Below are 19,552 nucleotides of genomic sequence, written 5' to 3' on the forward strand. Positions count from 1 at the left end.
AAAATAGGAATTTCAGTGTAATTTATGAAGGAAGCAAGAACTGCCAAAAATAAGTGACTCAGATACACCCTGTATTAGGGCTCATTCCGAAGTCAATGTGTTTGGTATATGTGGTGACAGATTTCACACGAATCAGAGACACTTACACATGCAGACAGTGCACATATCAATGTGTTACCACAGCAAAACACCCTGACGTCCATTTTTTAACAGCAGTATGGGCCACAAAACATTCCACACATGTGCACACTGTTCACACGTGCAAACCCCAGCGCCGGGTGCTGAAGACAGCTCACATCAATGTCCACTGCTCACGCTGTGATCAGTGTTAGCATGGGAGAATATTGAGTGTTGTGTTCATGAGAGTGAGAGCATTCCTGATCAGCCGCCTGAGCTACAGATATATTTTTTTTCAAATGACGTGGGGTTCCCCTGTATTTTTTATAACTAGCCAGGCAAAACTGACAGCTGCTGACTTCAACCCTCATCTGTCAGGTTTAGCAAGGTTGCTATCAATAATAGTGGCCATATTTTTTAATTATTTAAATAAATGATTTTAAATTGAGTGGGGTTCTCCCCATTTTGGCTGGTAAGTGGTCATACAGTAGATATTGTTCCCGCCAGCCTAAAAATAGCAGCCCTCAGCCTTATCAAAAACACAGGGGAACCCCACATCATTTTTTTTTTATTTATAACACATGCAGCAGCTGATGAACATCCCCATAAGCTGCCGCCTTCTCTAGCTGTTAACAGTTGAATACAATTCTCACATTGTGTCCTGTTAGTGCTGATTTCAGTGCGAGCAGGGGACAGTCATGTAAGCTGTATCAGCACCCGGCACCGAGGAACAGCGTGAACTGTACCCACTGATTCCCAAGTGCTGGTGCATGTGATAATGATGCTCTACACCGGCTGCACACGGTTGCCACATGTATGCCACACATATTACATACACAAACACATGGAAACATAGACACAGATATCTCAGGTACTGATCTTTCCAGTACTGGAAATATCAGAACATGTGAAAGAGCCCTTCGACATGAAAGAGGGCTTCATACACATTGTGTTCAAATTGTAATGTATTGATACTCCTAGACTCATAAAGGCTATTCACTTTTGAGGGTTATATAACAAGGAAATAAACTCCATTTCAAGGAATAGTCGATGGTAAGCAATGTAATACTGACACATTTTTTAACAATTTTTTGAGGGTTATATACTCATGAAATGTACTTCCGACTGTGAATAGTTTACTGTTAAGTAATATAATAGTGATAAGAGTATGTGCACACACGGAGTAAAATTTCTGCATTATTTCTGCATTCCTTGACAGGAAAAACGTTTGGACACCCAGCAATCGAAATTTGCAAAGGAATTAAGGAATATGTTGGTTTGGTCTGCCAGGTATTGCTTAACCATCTTTAAAAACTTTTCCCTCAGTGTCAAAAACACCCCATGATCAGGCCATGGATGCTGGGCAGGTGTCATGAAAATTGGCCCAAGCCTTCGACAGTATATCGCTGCCCCTGCTGTGTGTCTCCCTGGTCTCTCCTCCTTGGTTTGCCACTAGAGTATTCTGTGGAAAATATGTTGAAAAAGTTTCCATTAATGGCCTTCTGGTATAGCACCATTTTAGAAGACCTACCTACCTTGGGAAAAAGAGATGCAAAATTTTCCTTGTAGCATGGGTCTAGCAGGGTGAACGACCAGTACTTTTTTGGCCAAGATGAATGTAAAGTGAGGGTCTTGGGAAAGGCAGCAGTACATAAAGTTGGCCACATGTGCCAAGCTTCATAGTCAACACTTCCTGTCTTCACAATGATGATGACTCTCCATCTTCTCCTCTTGTTCCTCTCTTCCTGCTCATTCCCAAACTCAGCCCATCTACATAGGAGAGACAAGCGATGATAGTGTGGCTACTAGCCTGTGTTGCGCTAACCATCAGATCCTGTTCCTCATCATCCTCCTCAGCATCCACCTCCTCTTTAAAACCCAATCCGTGCTGAGTAGATGAGATGAGGCTGGGATGGCTAGAATCTTTCTGTGTTATGCCTTCCTCCATCCCCACCTGTTCCACATCCAAAGCTTCATGTTTAATTGTGAGCAGCAACTGTTTAAGAGGGCACAGAAGTGGGATGTTGCATTGATTATGGCGTCATCATCACTTATCATCTTTGTAGATTTTTCAAAGTCTTGGGGAACAAAATGTCAGACATCCATGCCCACTGTTCAGTTCCTTTGTGTAGAGGCTGACCAGAATACCAAAAATCGAAGCAGCGGAAAACCATATAACCCATTATCTAGGAACTATATAGCAAAATATGGGATATTAAAATTTTACTTTTATTTATAATTCTTTATAAAATTATATTTAAATAAAAAAAAATGATCATGAACAAACAAGTATTGAAGTAATGGTATCTATATGGTCTCAGCAGTCCAAGTCTAGCAATTGATCAAAAATGTCTAAAAACTCTTATTTTTCTTTAGACATGTTCTTTGGATACCGCTGTATTCTCAAGTGGGCTATCAGGTAAATATGGATACCTTACATACATCCAAATGATCACTCCTTTGTAAAGTCACTTATTCCCATCATATCATGACCAGAATACCGACGAGCAGCGTGTTGGACTGATACTCAACAACTGGCCCTGCTGCTCACAAAGCTCAGTTAAATTCAACAAAGACACCTATAGGCCCATACTCATATAGAATGTAATTAAAAATCTAATTAAAAAATAATATATAACACACCAATATAGTGATTGCCCCAAGTGCTCAGTGAGGTAGAGTGGTAACCACTCAAAAAAAGTAGAACTAAAAGAAACCCCAAAGAGAGGACTATCATAAAATACCAGACAAGCATATGCAAATAAAATTTCCTTTATTAAATAAACTGTGGCAAACAGTAGTACTAAATATATAAAAGGCTATAAAGGCACAGATGATTGGCCTCGGGGAGACCAAAACATCCAACACCGCGGAGACACCATCACGTGTTTCTCAACGCAGTGATTCCAGAACACTACCCCCATCCCTTATGGGAAATATGCAGATGCATGTAAAGAAGCTGCAGAGACACCATCACGTGTTTCTCAACGCAAGCAGTGAATAGCCAGGCCTCTCCCCGGGAAGGAACAACCACGGGAAGGGCAGCATCCTATGAAGGAAAGCAACCTATGCCAAGCATGGTATCCATCCACAGACAGCGGTTTCGGGGTTTTTGCCCCTCATCAGTGTGGAGTAGGAATCTGGCTATTAGGAGCAGTGCCTAGTAAAAAGGCTATAAAGGCACAGATGATTGGCCTCGGGGAGACCAAAACATCCAACACCGCGGAGACACCATCACGTGTTTCTCAACGCAGTGATTCCAGAACACTGCCCCCATCCCTTATGGGAAATATGCAGATGCATGTAAAGAAGCTGCGGAGACACCATCACGTGCTTCTTTACATGCATCTGCATATTTCCCATAAGGGATGGGGGCAGTGTTCTGGAATCACTGCGTTGAGAAACACGTGATGGTGTCTCCGCGGTGTTGGATGTTTTGGTCTCCCCGAGGCCAATCATCTGTGCCTTTATAGCCTTTTTACTAGGCACTGCTCCTAATAGCCAGATTCCTACTTCACACTGATGAGGGGCAAAAACCCCGAAACAGCTGTCTGTGGATGGATACCATGCTTGGCATAGGTGGCTTTCCTTCATAGGATGCTGCCCTTCCCGTGGTTGTTCCTTCCCGGGGAAAGGCCTGGCTATTCCCTGCTTGCGTCGAGAAACACGTGATGGTGTCTCCGCAGCTTCTTTACATGAAACTAAATATATAAAAGACATATGCAAGTATCTGGACCATACATCAGTTATCCTATAAAACAAATGGTGGAACAAAGAAAATTATTGATCATATAAAAAATAGAGTTATAAAAATATATATGTGATTACATAGGGGGCGCCCAAGAAAAAGAATAGAAGGAAAAGCAATATATAAAAAATATATCAATATAAAAAAGTGATCAATTAATAAATTAAACAGCCACAAGTGAATCACAACAGCAAAAAAATAAATGTGGTAAAATTGTGTCAATAAACAATAATTAAAAATTATATATATGAAGAGAGATCAGTCCATTATGGTGACAATTTAAGTGCAGCAGTGTCTGAACCAATAGAGCTAGCAAACTATAGCATGCTCAATGTGCAAGTGTGCAAATAGGGGAAAAGATTTGAGAGCAATGTACCTTTATGGTCCGCAAGCTCCCAGATGATGTGCACACCCGGATGCTCGTTTTGAAAATAATTCCTTCATCTCCCTGATGAGTCCTGCTGCATGTGGGAAATGTTATTTATTAACTATTTTGTGTGAGATCACTGTCTGATTTAAGGGTAAAAAAATTAAATGTTTGAAAATTGCAAAATTTTCTAAATTTTTGCCAAATTTCAGTTTTTTTTCATAAATAAATGCAAGTTATATCAAATAAATTTTACTACCATCATGAAGTACAATATGTCACAAAAATCACTGGGATACGTTCCAGAGCTATAACCTCATAAAATGACAGTGTTCAGAACTGTAAAAATTGGCTTGGTCATTAAGTACCAATTTGGCTCACTCACTAAGGGGTTAATGGATAATTTTCCACTGACAAGTGTCATGCAAACTTTTGTTTCACTATTTTAGTGAGACGTTTTGCCATTACACATCTACGTGTACAATTAATTTAGTTACTGACTTGCCAACAGTGCTTCATATTTTAATTTTGGAGCTCATGGTGAAATGAGAACATTTTACATACTTTTTATATGGTTACCATTGTCCCAACAAACTTTGCATAAACCAATAGTACAAGGGAATATCTAAAACTTTGTATTTTGTGTTATGAATGAAAACTGCTTATTTCTCCATATATGAGTCACTTTATCCCCTCTTCCTCACATTTTAAATTCAAAATCAAATTAATCTTGTAAAACTACCATGCTGTCTAGTTAGTAACTGCTGGGTGTGACTTTCCCAAAAATACCAGTAATTCCTATAGAATAAGAGCAACCACCATTCCATATATTATGCAAATATTTCTCTTTGTTCATGCACAAGCGTAAAATAGAGAATAATAAAATAGACACAAACTCAGAAAAAAGTAGAATGTGCACACACTGTTATATTTAAAGTTATCCCCACTTCCTATATTAGGCCGGTTTCGATTAGCATTCTGAGGAGCTGTGGAGGGCTGCGGACTTCCTCCGTGAAGCCCCGCCCTTGGCCGCACCTCCGCCGCTAGCTCCGCCTACTTCTGCATGCGGCCGGCATGCGGCCTGTGTACCTATCTTTAACATTAGGTACACAGGTCGTGCGGCTGTATGCGGATGCTTCCGCATGCGTCGTTTTGACGATGTGGCGACCAGCGTAGGACGCAGCTGGTAGCAATTTCTTTTTTTCTCCGCATCATCAAAACGATGCATCCGCATACAGCCGCATGACCTGCATACCTAATGTTAAAGATAGGTATGCATGCCGCATGCAGAAGTAGGCGGAGCTAGCGGCGGAGGTGTGGTCGAGGGCGGGGCTTCACGGAGGAAGTCTGCAGCCCTCCACAGCTCCTCAAAATGCTAGTGTGAAACTAGCCTTACTGATATTGTTCAGTGGTCCAGGTATAATAAGCATAGAGTTGGGAAAATAAGTTTCTTACAGTGATGAGCGAACGTACTCGCCACTGCTCATAACTTGCCCGAGTATCACTATGCTCGGTGTACTCGGCGAGCACAGAGCATTTCCGTGATTATTCAGCGGTAATTGGTGTCTCCACCCAGCATTTGTGGCAAAATTTAGAGACCCAATCATGGTGCAGGGATTGTCTGCCAGGCCATGAAACGCCGCAGCCATCTTTGTTGTGGTCGTGCAGTGATTGGCTTGGCCACACAGCATCATTCCAAGTATAAGAGACCTGGCGCCGCCCTTCTTGCCGCATTTTGTTCTGGATTCAGAAAGAGTAGGGAGAGCTGGTGCCGAGATAGGGTCAGAATCGTGGTTTTTAGAGTTAGTGTAGGACTGCAACTGTTAAATCCACAGCTCCAAAAATTTACCCCCAAAAAACAAAAGTATACAGTCTGTTCTGTCAGACTGAGGCCTGTTGAAAAATCATAGTTTGTCAGGCATACGTAGCAATGTTGCGTGTGCTAGCCTTGTGACTTTTTTTGTGTGTGTGTTTTAAATTCACCTAAAAAGGACTCATATATCTGCGTGCTCCAAGTTTTTGCATTTTAGGCCATTTTGCCACTGTTTTTGCTGTCTGTTACTCTAATTATAAACAGCACTATTTGTCATTTTTAAAAAAAAAACAGGCCACATATTTGCCAGTGTGGTATTTCCGTGACAGCCCTCATATATCTGTGTACTCCAAGTTTTGGCATTTTAGGCCATTTTGACAGTGTTTCTGGTGTCTGTTACTCTAATTATATACAGAACTATTTGGCATTAAAAAAAAACAAAAAAAACCAGGCTACATATTTGCCAGTGTGGTATTTCCGTGACAGCCCTCATATATCTGCGTGGTCCAAGTTTAGGCATTGTGGGCCGGTGTACCCCTTTTCTGCTCTCTGATAGTCTACTTCTATACAGCACTATTTCGCTTTAAAAAATATAAAAAGGCCACATATTTGCCAGTGTGGTATTTCCATGATAGCCCGCATACAGCTGCATGCTCCAAGTTTGGTCATTGTAGGTTGGTGTACCCCTTTATTGCTGTCTGATACTTTAATTCTATACAGCACTGTTTAGCTTCAAAAAATATAAAAAGGCCACATATTTGCCAGTGTGGTATTTCCGTGACAGCCAGCATATATATGCGTGCTCCAAGTTTGGTCATTGTAGGCCGGTATACTTATTTTTTTGCTGTCTGATACTCCAATTCTATACAGCACTATTTTGCATAAATTTACTTCACAGAAAAGCCCTCAAAAATTGAATACAGTCTGTTATATCAGGCTGAGGCCTGCTTGTTGTTTGAGTTTTAAAAATTGTAGATTTGCCAGCATACTGATCAGATATTATTTTGCTACTAATAAATATATTTGTGTTGAGCATATGAAACAGTGCAGTATTCCATTTAAAATGGGCAAGGCAAGGGACGGGGAATTGAATGTGAAGATGTTGGTGCATGCAGAGGACGAGGCCGTGGCCAAGGTGAAAGTGAGCAATAACAAAGACCCACATCTTCTCGCTCGACCTTCCTGTCCCAGTTTCCAGGTGACCACAGCACACCACTATTGAAGCCAGAGCAGCATGAAATGGTTGTTGGTTGGATAGCGGATAATGCTTCCAGACACTTAGCCACCACCACCATGTCTTACACACGGTCAACTCTGAGAAGCCGTGAGTGTGGCCCAGATATTCCTCACCCTGATCCTCCTTCCTCCCACCATGCCTGCCGAATGCCCTGAGACAACTGATCCCACACTTGGACACTCTGAAGAGCTGTTCAGTTTTCCATTTCAAGATTCTGAACTCTCGGCCGGTCAACTTGAAGTGCGGACAGATGAGATCGCATGTACAGATGCCCAAATCTTTAACCAGCCCCGGTCACACAAAGGCAATGTTGGGAAAGTGTCACAAGAGGTGGACGATGGTGAGGCACAATTGCCAGAAAGTCAGGAGGAGGAGCAGGGTGCAGATGTGGAAGATGAGGTGGTGAATGACATAGTGACTGACCAAACCTGGACGGAGGACATGCAGAGCGAGGGCAGCAGCACACATGGGGAAGGAGGCATATCACCACAACAGGCAGAAAGAAGCAGTGTGGTGGCCACAGACAGGAGGCGTGCATCCGTTCCCTGTAACACCAACATGAGGGAAGTAGCCATTCCAACTGTAAGATCTTCCCAAGTCTGGTTATTTTTTAAAGACTCTGCCGGTAACCCCAAACAGAAAGTTTGTAGCACCTGCCATGCACGCATCAGCAGGGGTAGCAAAGCTACCAGCCTGACCACCACCAGCATGATCAGGCACATGGCAGCATACACCCGACATTTTGGGCCGAACCCCAGGCTCCAGGAACACTGCCTGCAGGTCACACCACTGCTTCTTCCACTGCTTTGCATAGAAGCCAATCCCCAGTACACCATGCATGTGAAGATGCCTCTAGCCCTGCACCTGTTGTGACCCACAGTCAAGCAGCACCATCATCAAGCCCATCCACGTCCTTGTCCCAACACAGCCTTCAGTTGACTATAACCCAGTCTTTGGAATGCAAGTGGAAATACCCCATGAATGCCCCACAGGCCACAGTCCTAAATTCTAATATTTCTCCTCTGCTTGCGCTAGAAATGCTGCCTTTTAGGCTCATTGAGACGGAAGCTTTCCGCAACCTGATGGCGGCAGCCGTCCCAAGGTACTTGGTCCCCAGTCGCCACTATTTCTCCCGGCGTATCGGCATTACACCATCTAGTGTCCCACAACATAACACGTGCCTTAAGCAATGCTGTTACAGGGAAAGTCCACCTAACCAAGGACACGTGGACAAGTGCTTGTGGGTAGGGACGGTACATCTCAATGACAGCAACTGGGTTAACATAGTGGAAGCAGGGACCCAGTCGGACCTTCTTGGGATGGAACACATCCTCCCCACATCCAGGATAGCTGGCCCTAAGTCAATCAGAGTTGCCCCCACAGTCTACAGCTCCTGCACCTCTTCCTCCTCCTCTTCATCCTCCATCTCTGAAATCAACACATCAGTCAGAATCTGGAAGCACTTCAGCACTGCCTCAGCCAAGTGGCAACAGGCAGTGCTAAAACTAATCTGCATAGGTGACAAACCGCACAATGCAGAAGAGTTGTGGACAGCGCTGAAAGAGTGCAAATTAGCAAATAGCCGACAGCACATCAGATATATAAATGCAAGTCCTAGTTCCACTGGACCCAATGGAAAAAGTACATACCAAAAAAAGAAGTGAAGGACAACATCCAATCCGGTAGAAATATCAAAAAATTTATTTTGCCAGATGCAACTTTTCAACCATATAAGGTCTTTTTCAAGCATACAATGCAATGGTAATGGCGGTCTTATATAGGAAGTGGATTCACATCCACGAATCACCATCAAATGACCGCCCATATGATATGCGTAACAAAAAACATAGTTTAAATACTCTAATATGCAATTTATAGTATATACATAGCCTGCATATTAATACCCACAAATAATGAATTAGTGATATACAAGTAAACATTACAGCACCATGTAATTTAACCAACCCCCAGTCGCATACCCATAAACATGGAGACCGTCTGCCAATCCCCATAGATATCTCATGCAAGCGCATAGCGCATGTTATCTGCCAATGAGGTTCAGCATTCCTCATTAGTATGTCACATGTATATCTCTCACTAATGTGTGTCGAACATATTACAACCAATCACCTATTGATCTATGTAGTGACATCATATAAATACACCAATCCCTTCAGATGTCTTATATACACTGTGTTCCAAATTATTATGCAGATGACATTTTTCTCAGATTTTCCTAAATGGTTGGTGCAAATGACAGTCAGTCTAATAAAAGTCATCACTAGGGTTGAGCGAAACGGGTCGAACATTTTCAAAAGTCGCCGACTTTTGGCTAAGTCGGGGTTTCATGAAACCCGATCCGACCCCTGTGCGGGGTCGGCCATGCGGTACGCGACTTTCGCGCCAAAGTCGCGTTTCAATGACGCGAAAAGCGCCATTTCTCAGCCAATGAAGGTAAACGCAGAGTGTGGGCAGCGTGATGACATAGGTCCTGGTCCCCACCATCTTTGAGAAGGGCATTGCAGTGATTGGCTTGCTGTCTGCGACGTCACAGGGGCTATAAAGAGGCGTTCCCGCCGACCGCCATCTTACTGCTGCTGATCTGAGCTTAGGGAGAGGTTGCTGCCGCTTTGTCAGAAGCAGGGATAGCGTTAGGCAGGGTCCATTAACCACAAAACCGCTTGTGCTGCAGCGATTTGCACTGTCCAACACCACCCTCGGTGTGCAGGGACAGTGGAAGTTTTTTTTTTTTTTTTCCCCCTCAGCGCTGTAGCTCATTGGGCTGCCCTAGAAGGCTCCCTGATAGCTGCATTGCTGTGTGTACGCCGCTGTGCAAACCAACTGCTTTTTTCAAAGCACAAATCCTCTTGTTCCTTCCTTTCTGCACAGCTATCTTTTTTGTTTGTCCACACTTTTTATTTGATTTGTGCATCAGTCCACTCCTTATTGCTGCCTGCCATACCTGGCTGAGATTACTGCAGGCAGGGAGATAGTAATTGTAGGACATTCCCTGTTTTTTTTTTTTTTTGGTGGGAGATTAAGATTGGCAATTTGGCATTTCTGCTAGAGTGCCATCCCTGTGTGTGCCATCTCTCTCACATAGTGGGCCATAGAAAGCCTTTTCATTTTTCTGTATTTTTTTTTGTGGGGTGTATAAATTCTCCCTGATAAAAATACAGTGGGAGATTAATATTAGCCTTTGGGCTTGTGTGCCAGTCCTGAGTGTGCCATCTCTCTCACAAATAGTGGGCCATAGAAAGCCTATTTTATTTTTTTTGGGGTTTTATAAATTCTCCCTGAAAAAAAGGGAGATTAATATTGGCCTCTGGGCTTGTGTGCCAGTCCTGAGCGTGCCATCTGTGCCAGCCCTGAGCGTGCCATCTCTCTCACAAATAGTGGGCCATAGAAAGCCTATTTAATTTTTTTTTTGGTTTTATAAATTCTCCCTGAAAAAAGGGAGATTAATATTGGCCTCTGGGCTTGTGTGCCAGTTGTGAGCGTGCCATCTGTGCCAGTCCTGAGCGTGCCATCTCTCTCACAAATAGTGGGCCATAGAAAGCCTATTTAATTTTTTTTTTGGTTTTATAAATTTTCCCTGAAAAAAGGGAGATTAATATTGGCCTCTGGGCTTGTGTGCCAGTTGTGAGCGTGCCATCTGTGCCAGCCCTGAGCGTGCCATCTCTCTCACAAATAGTGGGCCATAGAAAGCCTATTTAATTTTTTTTTTTGGTTTTATAAATTCTCCCTGAAAAAAAGGGAGATTAATATTGGCCTCTGGGGTTGTGTGCCAGTTGTGAGCGTGCCATCTGTGCCAGTCCTGAGCGTGCCATCTCTCTCACAAATAGTGGGCCATAGAAAGCCTATTTAATTTTTTTTTTGGTTTTATAAATTTTCCCTGAAAAAAGGGAGATTAATATTGGCCTCTGGGCTTGTGTGCCAGTTGTGAGCGTGCCATCTGTGCCAGTTGTGAGCGTGCCATCTCTCTCACAAATAGTGGGCCATAGAAAGCCTATTTAATTTTTTTTTTGGTTTTATAAATTTTCCCTGAAAAAAGGGAGATTAATATTGGCCTCTGGGCTTGTGTGCCAGTTGTGAGCGTGCCATCTGTGCCAGTCCTGAGCGTGCCATCTCTCTCACAAATAGTGGGCCATAGAAAGCCTATTTAATTTTTTTTTTGGTTTTATAAATTCTCCCTGAAAAAAAGGGAGATTAATATTGGCCTCTGGGCTTGTGTGCCAGTTGTGAGCGTGCCATCTGTGCCAGTCCTGAGCGTGCCATCTCTCTCACAAATAGTGGGCCATAGAAAGCCTATTTAAATATTTTTTGGGTTTTATAAATTCTCCCAGAAAAAAAGGGAGATTAATATTGGCCTCTGGGCTTCTGTGCCAGTCCTGAGCGTGCCATCTGTGCCAGTCCTGAGCGTCCCATCTCTCTCACAAATAGTGGGCCATAGAAAGCCTATTTTTTTTTTTTTTGGGGTTTTAGAAATTCTCCCTGAAAAAAAAAGGGAGATTAATATTGCCCTTTGGGCTTGTGTGCCAGTACTAAGCGTGCCATCTCTCTCTCTCTCTCTCTCTCAGTCAGTGGGCCATAGAACGCCTATTTTTGGTTTTATTTGTTTTCTAAATTCTCCCTGAAAAAATCATTTTATTTTATTTGGTTTCTAAATTCTTCCTGATAAAATCATATTTTTTTTATTATTTTTTTTTCTAAAGTCTCCCTGAAAAAAACAAAACAAAAAAAAAAACAAACAAAAAAAACAGTGGGGGATTAATATTGGCCTTTCTGCTTGTGTGCCAGTCTTGACTCCTGTGTGCGTCATCTCTCACTCAGTGGGCCATAGAACGCCTATTTTTTGTTTTATTAGTTTTATAAATTCTCCCTGAAAAAATCATTTTATTTTATTTGGTTTCTAAATTCTTCCTGATAAAATCATATTTTTTTTATTATTTTTTTTTCTAAAGTCTCCCTGAAAAAAAAAAAAAAAAAACAGTGGGAGATTAATATTGGCCTTTCTGCTTGTGTGCCAGTCTTGACTCCTGTGTGCGTCATCTCTCAGTCAGTGGGCCATAGAACGCCTATTTTTGGTTTTATTTGTTTTATAAATTCTTCCTGAAAAAATAATTTTATTTTATTTGGTTTCTAAATTCTTCCTGATAAAATCATATTTTTTTTATTATTTTTTTTTTCTAAAGTCTCCCTGAAAAAAAACAAAAAAAAAACAACAAAAAAAAACAGTGGGAGATTAATATTGGCCTTTCTGCTTGTGTGCCAGTCTTGACTCCTGGGTGTGCCATCTCTCTCTCTCTCTCTCTCTCTCTCTCTCTCCAATTGTGGTCCATAGAAAGCCTATATTTTTTTTCCTTGATTTGGGTTCCAAAATCTACCAGAGAAAATAACTACATCAATCATTGGTAGAAAAATATTGGCCTCTGGGCTTGTGTGCCACTCCTGACTCCTGTGTGCGTCATCTCTCAGTCAGTGGGCCATAGAACGCCTATTTTTGTTTTTATTTGTTTTATAAATTCTCCCTGAAAAAATCATTTTATTTTATTTGGTTTCTAAATTCTTCCTGATAAAATCATATTTTTTTTATTATTTTTTTTTCTAAAGTCTCCCTGAAAAAAAAAAAAAAAAAAAAAACAAACCCCCCCAAAAAATGGGAGATTAATATTGGCCTTTCTGCTTGTGTGCCAGTCTTGACTCCTGGGTGTGCCATCTCTCTCTCTCTCTCTCTCTCTCTCTCTCTCCAATTGTGGTCCATAGAAAGCCTATATTTTTTTTCCTTGATTTGGGTTCCAAAATCTACCAGAGAAAATAACTCCATCAATCATTGGTAGAAAAATATTGGCCTCTGGGCTTGTGTGCCACTCCTGATTCCTGTGTGCGTCATCTCTCACTCAGTGGCCCATAGAAAGCATATAGTTTGTTACATTTGTTTTCTAAATTCTCCCTGCAAAAATCTATTTTTTTTTTTTTTTGGGGTTTCTAAAGTGTTCCTGAAAAAAATAAAAATAAAAAAAAAATAATAGTGTGACATTAATATTAACATTTGTGCTTCAGTGACAGTCCTGCGTGTGGGGCATCTCTCTAATTTGCAGCCACCAAAAACAGAGTGTGTAACATTGGGCCTGATTTTCGCTGTGGTCTCACCAACCTGTAAAGGGGTAGCTAAATCATACTGAAGTTATAGCTCACCGTGTAAGTTGTGTGACTGCAACAAATAACGTTAGTTTGGTTACGTTTTTAAAACAATGAGGAAGTCTAGTGGAAGAGGTCGTGGCCGGGGGCGTTCATTGTCAGCTGGTAATGAGGGTAGTGGTAGTGGTGGAGCATCAGGTGGTCGTGGGGAAAAAAATATTGCACCTAAGTCTGGAGCTGTGGAGCCAGGTTCGTCGTCCGGCTACACAAGGCCTCGAACGCTCCCTTTTCTGGGATTAGGAAAACCGCTTTTAAAGCCGGAGCAGCAAGAGCAAGTTTTGGCTTATCTTGCTGACTCAGCCTCTAGCTCTTTTGCCTCCTCTCGTGAAACTGGTAAAAGTAAAAGCAGCGTGTCGTTAGTGGATGTTCACGGTCAGGGACAAGTCACTTCCTTGTCCTCTTCAGCAAAAACAACAACAGAGAAGAATGCAGCAGGCGACACAACGGGTTACTCCATGGAGCTCTTTACACATACCGTCCCTGGCTTAGAAAGTGAAGCAGTTAACAGTCCATGCCCATTACAAGTTGAATCTGACATGGAGTGCACTGACGCACAGCCACAGCCAGACTACTATGCTGGTCCTTTGACTCAGACCACAACATTGCCCTCGCAGGGTGCTGATCAAGAATCAGACCCTGATGAGACTATGTTGCCCCATCACGAACGCTATACCACCAAACGACACGGTGACACAGACGAAGTTGCGCAGGAGGTACAAGAAGAGTTATTAGATGACCCAGTTCTTGACCCCGATTGGCAGCCATTGGGGGAACAGGGTGCAGGCGGCAGCAGTTCTGAAGCAGAGGAGGAGGAGGGGCCGCAGCAGGCATCAACATCACCACAGGTTCCATCTGCCGGGCCCGTATCTTGCCCAAAACGCATGGCAAAGCCAAAATCTGGTGGAGGACAGCGTGGCCATCCGGTTAAAGCTCAGTCTGCAATGCCTGAAAAGGTATCCGATGCTAGAAAGAGTGCAGTCTGGCATTTTTTTAAACAACATCCAATTGATCAGCGCAAAGTCATCTGTCAAAAATGTTCTACTTCCTTAAGCAGAGGTCAGAATCTGAAAAGTCTCAATACTAGTTGCATGCATAGACATTTAACCACCATGCATTTGAAAGCTTGGACTAACTACCAAACGTCCCTTAAGGTTGTTGCACCCTCGGCCAATGAAGCTAGTCATCAACGCAACATCCCTTCCGGCAGTGTAGGACCACCATTTAGCGCACCACCTGCTGTATCTGTGCAGGTATCTTTGCCAGGCCAAAGCAGTCAGGGTCAGGGAATCACCAGTTTCGTAGTAGGAAACACTGCATCTAGGGCACCGGCGGCAACAATACCATCTCCCACCGTCTCTCAGTCTGCCATGTCCACCGGCACCCCCGCTAGTTCCACGATCTCCAGCTCTCCAGTCCAGCTCACCCTACATGAGACTATGGTTAGAAAAAGGAAATACTTAGCCTCGCATCCGCGTACACAGGGTTTGAACGCCCACATAGCTAGACTAATCTCGTTAGAGATGATGCCCTACCGGTTAGTTGAAAGCGAAGCTTTCAAAGACCTGATGGACTACGCTGTACCACGCTACGAGCTACCCAGTCGACACTTTTTTTCCAGAAAAGCCATCCCAGCCCTCCACCAGCATGTTAAAGAGCGCATCGTCCATGCACTCAGGCAATCTGTGAGCACAAAGGTGCACCTGACAACAGATGCATGGACCAGTAGGCATGGCCAGGGACGTTACGTGTCCATCACGGCACACTGGGTAAATGTGGTGGATTCAGGGTCCACAGGGGACAGCAAGTTTGGGACAGTTCTGCCTAGCCCACGGTCTAGTAAACAGTTGTCTGTAGCCGTTCGCACCCCCTCCTCCTCCTCCTCCTCCTCGTCCTCCTGCAGAAGCAAGAGCTCGTCCACAGACCGCAGTCGCACAAACACTCCATCCGCACCTGCCACTGTTGCACACCAGGTCTCCCATTATGGGGCAGCTACTGGCAAACGTCAGCAGGCTGTATTGGCTATGAAGTGTTTGGGCGACAATAGACACACCGCGGAAGTTCTGTCCGAGTTCTTGCAGCAAGAAACGCAGTCGTGGCTGGGCACTGTAGATCTTGAGGCAGGCAAGGTAGTGAGTGATAACGGAAGGAATTTCATGGCTGCCATCTCCCTTTCCCAACTGAAACACATTCCTTGCCTGGCTCACACCTTAAACCTGGTGGTGCAGTGCTTCCTGAAAAGTTATCCGGGGTTATCCGACCTGCTCCTCAAAGTGCGTGGACTTTGCGCACATATCCGCCGTTCGCCTGTACACTCCAGCCGTATGCAGACCTATCAGCGTTCTTTGAACCTTCCCCAGCATCGCCTAATCATAGACATTGCAACAAGGTGGAACTCAACACTGCACATGCTTCAGAGACTGTGCGAACAGAGGCGGGCTGTTATGTTTTTGAGGGAGGATACACATACACGGGCAGGCAGTAGGATGGCAGACATGGAGTTGTCAGGTGTGCAGTGGTCGAAGATTCAAGACATGTGTCAAGTCCTTCAGTGTTTTGAGGAATGCACACGGCTGGTTAGTGCAGACAACGCCATAATAAGCATGAGCATCCCCCTAATGCGTCTGCTGATGCAAAGTTTGACGCACATAAAGGATCAGGCGTCTGCACCAGAGGAAGAGGAAAGCCTTGATGACAGTCAGCGATTGTCTGGTCAGGGCAGTGTACATGACGAGGTACCGGGCGAAGAGGAGGTGGAGGATGAGGAGGATGATGGGGATGAGTATATTTTTAATGAGGAAGCTTTCCCGGGGGCACGGGAAATTGGTGGCGTGGCAAGGCCGGGTTCTGGTTTTTTGAGGGACACAAGTGACGTAGATTTGCCTGCAACTGCCCCTCAACCAAGCACAACCGCAGATTTGACAACGGGAACTTTGGCCCACATGGCGGATTATGCCTTGCGTATCCTCAAAAGGGACACACGCATTACAAAAATGATGAACGATGACGATTACTGGTTGGCCTGCCTCCTTGATCCTCGCTATAAAGGCAAATTGCAAAATATTATGCCACATGAGAACTTGGAACTAATATTAGCAACAAAACAATCAACTCTTGTTGACCGTTTGCTTCTGGCATTCCCTGCACACAGCGCCCGTGATCGTTCTCACACGAGCTCCAGGGGCCAGCAGACCAGAGGTGTTAGAGGGGCAGAAATCAGAAGTGGCGTTGGCCAGAGGGGTTTTCTGACCAGGTTGTGGAGTGATTTTTCTATGACCGCAGACAGGACAGGTACTGCAGCATCAATTCAAAGTGACAGGAGACAACATTTGTCCAGTATGGTTACAAACTATTTTTCATCCCTTATCGACGTTCTCCCTCAACCGTCATTCCCATTTGATTACTGGGCATCCAAATTAGACACCTGGCCAGAATTGGCAGAATATGCATTGCAGGAGCTTGCTTGCCCGGCAGCTAGTGTCCTATCAGAAAGAGTATTCAGTGCTGCAGGTTCAATACTAACAGAAAAAAGGACTCGTCTGGCTACCCAAAATGTAGATGATCTAACCTTCATTAAAATGAACCACAACTGGATTTCAAAATCTTTTGCCCCACCCTGCCCGGCTGACACCTAGCTTTCCTATGAAAAGGTCTTGCCTGTGGACTATTCTGAATGACTTTTCCAATCTCGTAATTTTCTTCACCTGATTGTCCAGCATACGACATGCTTCCACCTCACGAAATGGCCAAACTCCCCACACGGGGCCGTGCTATCGCCACTTTGCGCTTGGACCCTTGAGAGTGCTGTTTGTCTGAAGAGGTGGGTGTGGCCGCTTTTGGTCGACGGCACTGCCACTGGGTCCCTCATAGTACAATAAAGTGTCTCTGGCGGTGGTGGTGCGCACCCAACGTCAGACACACCGTTGTAATATGAGGGGCCCTGTGCCTGTACCGCCGGCCACAAGACAGTCCCCCCCCCCAGCTCAAACAGTGCTCTACCACTAGCAAAATTATCTCTCACAGCTTCACCAATGTGTAGTCTAGGCGCTGACATCCTTCAATGCCTGGCACTGACAATACCATTGTTTTGACATTTTTGTTATGTTAGGCCTTCGAAGCCTGTCTGCGGTCCCTTCTTTCTACAACTACTACACTGACCAGGCCACTGCTGGCCGTGTTACCCTGGAACCAATTTAAAAGTGCCTACAGTCAGCCCAATTTTGTTATGTTAGGCCTTCGAAGACTGTCTGCCGTCACTCCTTCCACTAGACTTCCACTGACCATACACTGCTGCCCATGTACCCCTGGAACCAATTTAAAAGTGCCTACAGCCAGCCCAATTTTGTTATGTTAGGCCTTCGAAGCCTGTCTGCGGTCACTCCTTCCACTAGACTTCCACTGACCAGACCACTGCTGCCCGTGTACCCCTGCAACCAATTTAAAAGTGCCTACAGCCAGCCCAAGTTTGTTATGTTAGGCCTTCGAAACCTGTCTGCGGTCACTCCTTCCACTAGACTTCCACTGACCAGACCACTGCTGCCCGTGTACCCCTGGAACCAATTTAAAAGTGCCTACAGCCAGCCCAAGTTTGTTATGTTAGGCCTTGGAAGCCTGTCTGCGGTCACTCCTTCCACTAGACTTCCACTGACCAGACCACTGCTGCCCGTGTACCCCTGGAACCAATTCAAAAGTGCCTACAGCCAGCCCAAGTTTGTTATGTTAGGCCTTGGAAGCCTGTCTGCGGTCACTCCTTCCACTAGACTTCCACTGACCAGACCACTGCTGCCCGTGTACCCCTGGAACCAATTTAAAAGTGCCTACAGCCAGCCCAAGTTTGTTATGTTAGGCCTTCGAAGCCTGTCTGCGGTCACTCCTTCCACTAGACTTCCACAGACCAGACCACTGCTGCCCGTGTACCCCTGGAACCAATTTAAAAGTGCCTACAGCCAACCCAAGTTTGTTATGTTAGGCCTTGGAAGCCTGTCTGCGGTCACTCCTTCCACTAGACTTCCACTGACCAGACCACTGCTGCCCGTGTACCCCTGGAACCAATTTAAAAGTGCCTACAGCCAGCCCAAGTTTGTTATGTTAGGCCTTGGAAGCCTGTCTGCGGTCACTCCTTCCACTAGACTTCCACTGACCATACACTGCTGCCCATGTACCCCTGGAACAAATTTAAAAGTGCCTACAGCCAGCCCAAGTTTGTTATGTTAGGCCTTCGAAGCCTGTCTGCGTCCCGTTCTTTCAACTACAACTACACTGACCAGGCCACTGATGGCCGTGTTCCCCTGGAACCAATTTTAACTTGCCTACAGCCAGCCCTATGTTATTATGTTAGGCCTTCGAAGCCTGTCTGCGTCCCGTTCTTTCAACTACAACTACACTGACCAGGCCACTGATGGCCGTGTTCCCCTGGAACCAATTTTAACTTGCCTACAGCCAGCCCAATGTTAGGCCTTTGATGCCTGTCTGCCGTCACTCCTTCAACTAGGCCTCCACTGACCTGTCTATTGCTGCCCGTGTACCCCTTGAACCAACATCATTAAATATAAAAAAAATTAATTTGATTATAAAAAATAAGATCGTGTTGAGATCTCAAATGCAGACATTTTAACAATCAAAACAAACACACAACAAATATCTGGAACTGTACTACAAAGGTCCAACAGCTACAATTTCTTTCTCCTGCAAGAAGTTAACTGAAAGTTTTTTGGAGTTGTTAACACAGATATGGCATCCACCGAGTGTTGTCCTGTCGCGTCTCCTTTAAATTATTTCCAATAAGATGTTAAACTATTAATTTAATAAAATCAATAATTAAAAAAATAATTGAGTAAGTCAAAAGCACATTGCAAATAAACATTAATTACAAATCAAGAAGCATGGCGCGTCCGAGGGTGAGTAGATACCGAATAAGAATATAATCACCCTCGGACGCGCAATGCTTATTTACAACAGCCTTCCTTCCTAAGAATCAGCCCTTTCGTGGTGTAGAGAGAGGTTGTGTTACACTCCAAGGTGTTCCCCGGGTTGCCTTTCATGAGCTTCGATCTTCCGGCTCTCGTTTAGTAG

This window comes from Ranitomeya imitator, chromosome 1, assembly GCF_032444005.1.
Source record: "Ranitomeya imitator isolate aRanImi1 chromosome 1, aRanImi1.pri, whole genome shotgun sequence".
Lineage (NCBI taxonomy): Eukaryota > Metazoa > Chordata > Amphibia > Anura > Dendrobatidae > Ranitomeya > Ranitomeya imitator.